At 31.7% G+C, this 6,461-nt stretch overlaps 1 long non-coding RNA gene across 1 annotated transcript; it reads left to right on the top strand.

Moving 5' to 3' along the window:
• The first annotated feature begins 1,597 nt into the window (after nucleotides 1–1,597).
• LOC111087110 lies at nucleotides 1,598–3,695 on the top strand. The gene is made up of 3 exons (XR_002611828.1): nucleotides 1,598–1,633; nucleotides 2,537–2,641; nucleotides 3,176–3,695. It is a non-coding gene; the product is annotated as an uncharacterized LOC111087110 (long non-coding RNA).
• Nucleotides 3,696–6,461: the final 2,766 nt, after the last annotated feature.

The raw sequence follows: 6,461 nt of genomic DNA, 5'->3' as shown, positions 1-6,461 counted from the left end.
GATTTTAAGTTAAACCAAAAGATTTTAGATCTATTATCACAGGTCATGCACTACTATAAATTACTGTGGGATATAACATATGTATATATTATCTATTAGAATTATTCAGCTACAAGGAAAACTTATGATGAAACTGCAGAAAATTGTGCATTTTAAGCTATGAAACTAGTTTTTAAATAACTGAAAAGAAAGTTACCCACTATTTACAATTATAAAATAATTAATATATCAGCCTGGTTCTGAGTATACAATTTTCAAGCTACAAAATTAAATAATGAACTACTTATAAACTGTTTAAAGGCTACATTTACCAAAAGATTACACATCAAAGCCACTTATGAAAAAGGACTCGTTTTTACACAATACTCATTTAATCTGACAATTTCTCATGTGAGAATACCAAAATAACAATGAATGACTTGTCACTTATGGTAGCATATCCACAAAGGGACAGACAAATTGAAAAGGCTAACAACACTCAGCAGAAAAACATCCTAAATCAGAGCAATACTAAACTTTCATATATAATTCCTCTTATTATTACCTATCAGTTTAAACTCAGAAACGTTTCACGAATTCTGAAAAAAACATTTTCATCTCCTACAACTAAACAATCATCTTAAAGGGATATTTCCTAAAGTTCCCGTTGTCTCCTTCCGAAAAAGCAGAACTCGAAAAAGATATCCTTGTTCGCACAACAGTGAATTACATCCCTCCCAAAAATGTTTGTCGTCCATGTAATAAAGCCCGTTGTCAAACCTGCAAGTTCATGAACACCACTGACTCATTTTCTAACAAGCACAATCAAAGAAACTATAAAATATCCAAAGAAATCACTTGTGAAATAAAAACACCATTTACCTTATACGGTGTAAAAAATGCAATTACAAATATGTAGGGCATATACAAAGAACTCTTAAGAGAACGTTTCAACAACCATAAATCTTCTATTAACACCGAAAAAGATCTTGTTGCTCAACACTAACCAACCCAGTCATTCCATTAACGATGCTACTCTCATTGGCATTGAACCGGGATTCAAAACTAAAGCAGATAGAGAAATAAAAGAAGCTTATTGGATTGCTAATCTAAACACTGTTCAACCTTTCAGAATTAATCTAGAACCTGGAATCAGTGGTCTCCATTCATTGGTTTCATCTCTGTCAGAAAAATAATTTTTATTCTTTGCATATTTTTTTTCATGTAATGTGAATGCTGAATTTCCTAAAACTTACTATTTATTTTCCATACCTGTTTTTATAAATTGATTAGCATAACATATCTTTTTCAACAAGTCTCCAGGTGTCACCTTTATTTTACTTAAACACTTAAGTATAGTTTTAAGTATACATATATATTTATCCATTTCTAAAGTAAAATATCCCTACCACCTTTTCACATACACTCTCACCATCAGCTACACTTTATTGCAAATGAGATGCTTATTACAGTACATAGAGAAATAGACTAAACATTTCCTGGAAAACCGGATGACCTTCATGACGGCACTAAACTCCCTTTATACATATCACTCATTCAATTACACCACCATTCCCAGTTTGCCCCTGAAGAAGAAAGGTCCACCTTTTGAAAGTGCTGGAGATATAGGGTTTTTATTCATTTCCACAAAGGGGTAGGATAGTTATATTATTGTTACTTTCAATATAAAAAAATTAATATAGAATGTAGCTAAATTAGTCATTAAGGAATAGAAGTCCTGGAAAACAATTTTTTCAGGTCTACTTCCCTTGAAAACACTTGAGTTTAAAAAAATATATAGTCCTTTAAAAGTGCACACCTTATCTAAAATTCAAACACCTAAACAAGTAAAAAACAAGAGGAAAATTTTTAAACCCAATGCAAGACATAATGCACAAAATCATCCATGGATGTGAACATACTTAAAAGGTACTTATAAATCCCACTTGTACTTTGGTGCTTTAAACTTTATAATAGCAGTATTAAATTAGATATACCAGTGAGCATGTTTCAATAACATAATGTGAATATACTTAAAAGGTACTTATAAATCCCACTTGTACTTTGGTGCTTTAAACTTTATAATAGCAGTATTAAATTAGATATACCAGTGAGCACGTTTCAATAACATAATGTGAACAGTTAACAATTCACAGGCAATTTATTCCTTTTAGAAAGATTTAGTAAAATATGATACCATAAAAGTCCAAAAGGAAAGGATGTAGACTTGATGTACTTGGATTTTCAGAAGGCTTTTGTTAAGATGACCATTAGCTAAGAAAATCACATTGGTAAGGACAGTTGAAGACCTAATATTGGATTACAGAGTTGCTGGGTGACAGAAAGCAAAACCTTCTTACTAGTGGAGTACATCAAGGGTCAGCACTTGGTCCTTTCCTTTTTAATAACACTAATAGGAACATAATTATTAAATTGGTAAAGTATGCTGATGTCATTAAACTCTTGGATATATCTACCTGTATTAAAGATGTTGAGGCACTACAGAATGATTTGGACTGATAAGCTATACAAATAATTAAATTACCTTTAATTATAGTAAGTGCAAAGAATGCACATGGATTATGATAACTTGGGTCACACAATACAGATGGAAGCCAACTTAAAAACATGACTGAAGACAAGGATCTTGGCAAAGTGGTAGGTAAGTCATTCAAGCCATTAAGACAGTAATCTGTGCTAGTAATAGAGCTAGTAAAATTCAAGAATGTATGTTTGACACTGATAACAAATTAAGAAATAATTATCCCTCTATACCAATCAATGGCTATGCTTCGTTGGAATATCTAAGAAAGGATGTTACTAGCTTATTGGAAGGATTCAGAGGAAGGCTATATGAATTACTCCAAGATTATCTTAAGGAGATAGGGTTAAGATATCTTAATATATTTTGCAAAAAGATGGGCAAGATGTTATTTTATTGAAGTTCACAAAATTATTCATGAGACCAGTAGGATAAAGACTTCCAATTTCTTTGCTCTGTATTCCGAAGATAATATGATAAGAGAACACAAGTTTCAGACTTGGAAAAAAAAAAGACAGGCTAGTCTTCAGTTAAGATAGTTTTTTTTTCTTCAACAGAGCGATTACCTTAAGGAAATCGCTGTCTCCATCAGTAATAGTGGATGTTAAGAGAAGAAATTATGAATTATTGAGACTTTTTTTTTCTTTCTTCAAGGGCAGGTGTGCAAAGACAGTCTTTAAGGACCAAATGGTCAGTTGTTGGTCCATGTTATATTAAAATAGACAGACAGACAGATAGATAGAGAACCCTTTGGAATATACTTAGGATATGTAGAATGACAAATTAAACCACAAACATCATCCTCAGTTATGGAACACAATATTATGTAAATATCAACAGTGAACAAAGTGACAGCTTTGAAGTCAAAACTAGTATTAAGCATGGCTCCATTCTATCTTAGTACTCATTTGTATTGATACAGACTTCAAAAATCAAGATAGGAATCACATGACAAGATGGAGCTGTAATGGGAAAACAGAAGTTTGCTGATAACATCTGTTCCATAAATAACAAAATTGTTCAGCTGCAACAAAAACAACCTATTGAAATACTTACATCAAATTGAACTAGTAGTAACAAAAAGAAATAGATTATGAATCAACCATCTTCTAGAAGAAGATGGAAAAATTCATCTATATTGGCAGCCTCCTCTATGTTACCAATGGCATGAAAATAGAAAGCAAGAGCAGCTTTTCAGAAATTAAGTAACATATAGAAATAAAATGCCAAAATATTCCAAATATTGTTCTCCCAATCTTACTCTATGGATCAGATGCTTGTAAGTACAATTAAGTCAACCAAACAGAAAGGGTAGTACCAACAAATACTTAAGAAAAATCCTAGATATCAGTTAGTCTAACTTCATAATAAATTAGTTTTAATTAGAGTTGAACACAATTTCAGCAGCACAAACTGTACAAAATAGGCAATGAATGGCATAGCCTGAGAAAGAAAAGTACCAGAATCTCAAAGCAACATATTTAATGGAAACCAAAAATCATACACAAGAGGAAATCCAAAACAAATGAAAAGTGAAAGTTAAAATATCACACCTGCTGAGAGTGGAGAATAGAAGGCATTGGAGATGTCTTAGTTATGAAGTACCATCTACACAGCTAAGTAATATTTAAATAATGGAGAAAATCAATGATTAATGAAGACCTTTTTACATCCAAATGATTTCTAGAATGGTATTTTTTTAGAATATACCTTTTCCACTTATGTATATTTATCACTATCACAATTACTCATTTATCTAAAATAAACCTCTAAATATTATAGACATCACACTAATTTTCTGTTTCTGATTTATAGAAATTTTGAACTTAAGATCGAGAAGAACTCTAATGTGGTTTTTTTATAATATTGTTCAGTTTTGTTCCCATTATTACAAGGATAATTATATGCTGAAAAAAGTGTGGAGAGAACAGCTACTAGAATGATATATATTTTAAAAAATTTCAGATATGAAGGAAGATTTAAAGACTTGAATTAGCTTTCAATGAAATGTAGCACAAGAAGAACTCGGGTGTATTAATTGTTAGGGATTTGAGTAAACTGCTCACAGGAGGTATATTTGAGTAATGGAATGATAAAGTTGAAAGTAGGGATTTAAAATGAATATGAAGTTCAGAAACTACAGATTTGTTCAGAGGTAAAAGTACTTTTCCTGAGTTATAAACACAGTTTGCCACTACTTCACCCCCTGTAGATTGAATTTAAGCTAGCTTCAATTATTTAAAAAAATTTTGGTTTATGTTTATGGATGAGAATTGTCATATTGGTTGATCAAACAGCAGAGTTGGCATTTACAGGCCAAAACCAAATGTTCAAAATTCATTTTCTAACAATCACATTCAAACTGAAAGAGGAGAATTAAAACTAGTAGTGGTTTTTAATAATCTTATTGTTTGTTTGTTTGTTATGAATTTCAAGGAAAGCTACATGAGAGCTATCTGTGCTAGGCATCCCTAATTTAGCAGTGTAAGACTATAAGGAATGCAGCTAATCATCACCACCCACTGCCAACTCTTGGACTACTATTTTACCAACGAAAAGTGAGATTGACCATCACATTATAGCACCCTCATGGCTGAAAGGGTGAGCATGTTTGGTGCGACAGAGACTCAAATCCACGACCTGCACATTGAGTTGAGCACCCTAACCACCTGGCCATGCTGGGGCTAAATCAAAACATATATACAAATCTGTACCAGTATTCACCATAATTCCAGATCCAGGCAGTACTGGAGAAGCTTATATTTCTCTCAATGTATCTGTTTTAGGATTTTATTGTTTTCAATAAAGAACAAGAAGATGTTATATGACATTTTCAAAGTCATAGCCATGACAAATGTACCAATGTCATCACATAACAGTGATGTGCCTATGCCAATAATACTAATACTGGCTGAATATCTATATATACAGAACTTAATAAGAAATGTAAGGGTATTTTGGGGTGATTTTTTTCAAATCGGAGATACTTTAAAGGGACTGCCAGCAGGAATTAGGAATGTATGGTCATCACCTTGTATTTACATCGTTGAAAAAGCTAGCAGAATCAGTACAAGCCCAAGACTGAATAGAATTTGAGACAAGTAACACGAATACAATGTTTTTAAATTAGCATAAACAATCATGTTTTTTGAAATTCCAACTCTTAAGCTTCGTAGGCCTATAATATATCAGATTCAGTTCTCAGTACTACTAATTCTTTTTGGTTTATATCAATGACATAAATTACTTAAATTTTCAGATGATATTAAGGTCTTGGGTGTTGCTAGCTGTGAAAAGGATGCTGTTGATTTACAAAAGGATTTAGATCATTTAGTGAGTTGGGCAAATAAATGGCAAATGAGTTTTAATTATAATAAATGCAAGATAATGCACCTGATGATGATAAAACCTTGTCGAAACGCTGTACATTTGCTGTTATGTTAAAGTTATATTATGTTATATTAAAGTTTTTCTTCATTACCCATTCAAGCCATCTCCAGCCATAATCATATTAAAAATGTTGGACTAAGTTATAACATACTATGCTTCCCTCAAATTCAAAACTTTAATTCTGGCCAAATAACAATGCCTTTTTATTTTTTAAATTATACAAATATCTACTATCTAGCCTAAAACAAGTGACAAAAGTTCACAAAAATGCCATAACCTGAATTTTGATTCATAATTAAAAACATGGTATATTACTGGTATTACATAGCTCAATATAAATAACAACAAAAGAAGATTTAAGTATCAAATCCTTTGAGTTTGAGTGGCATTGATAATGACATTTGTTTTTTAATATTTACATTAGATATTTTTGTAGTGTTCATAGAAATATGCAAGGGAAATAACGGTCATCGGCGTTCGTACCAAGTTTAGTACTATAACTTATAAGTATAACACTATTAACAGTGTTAATTCTATCCTGCTCAGGCCC

This window comes from Limulus polyphemus, unplaced genomic scaffold (assembly GCF_000517525.1).
Source record: "Limulus polyphemus unplaced genomic scaffold, Limulus_polyphemus-2.1.2 Scaffold1745, whole genome shotgun sequence".
Classification (NCBI taxonomy): domain Eukaryota; kingdom Metazoa; phylum Arthropoda; class Merostomata; order Xiphosura; family Limulidae; genus Limulus; species Limulus polyphemus.
Note: the sequence above shows the minus strand (reverse complement) of the source record. Positions and strands in the feature narration are given on the sequence as shown.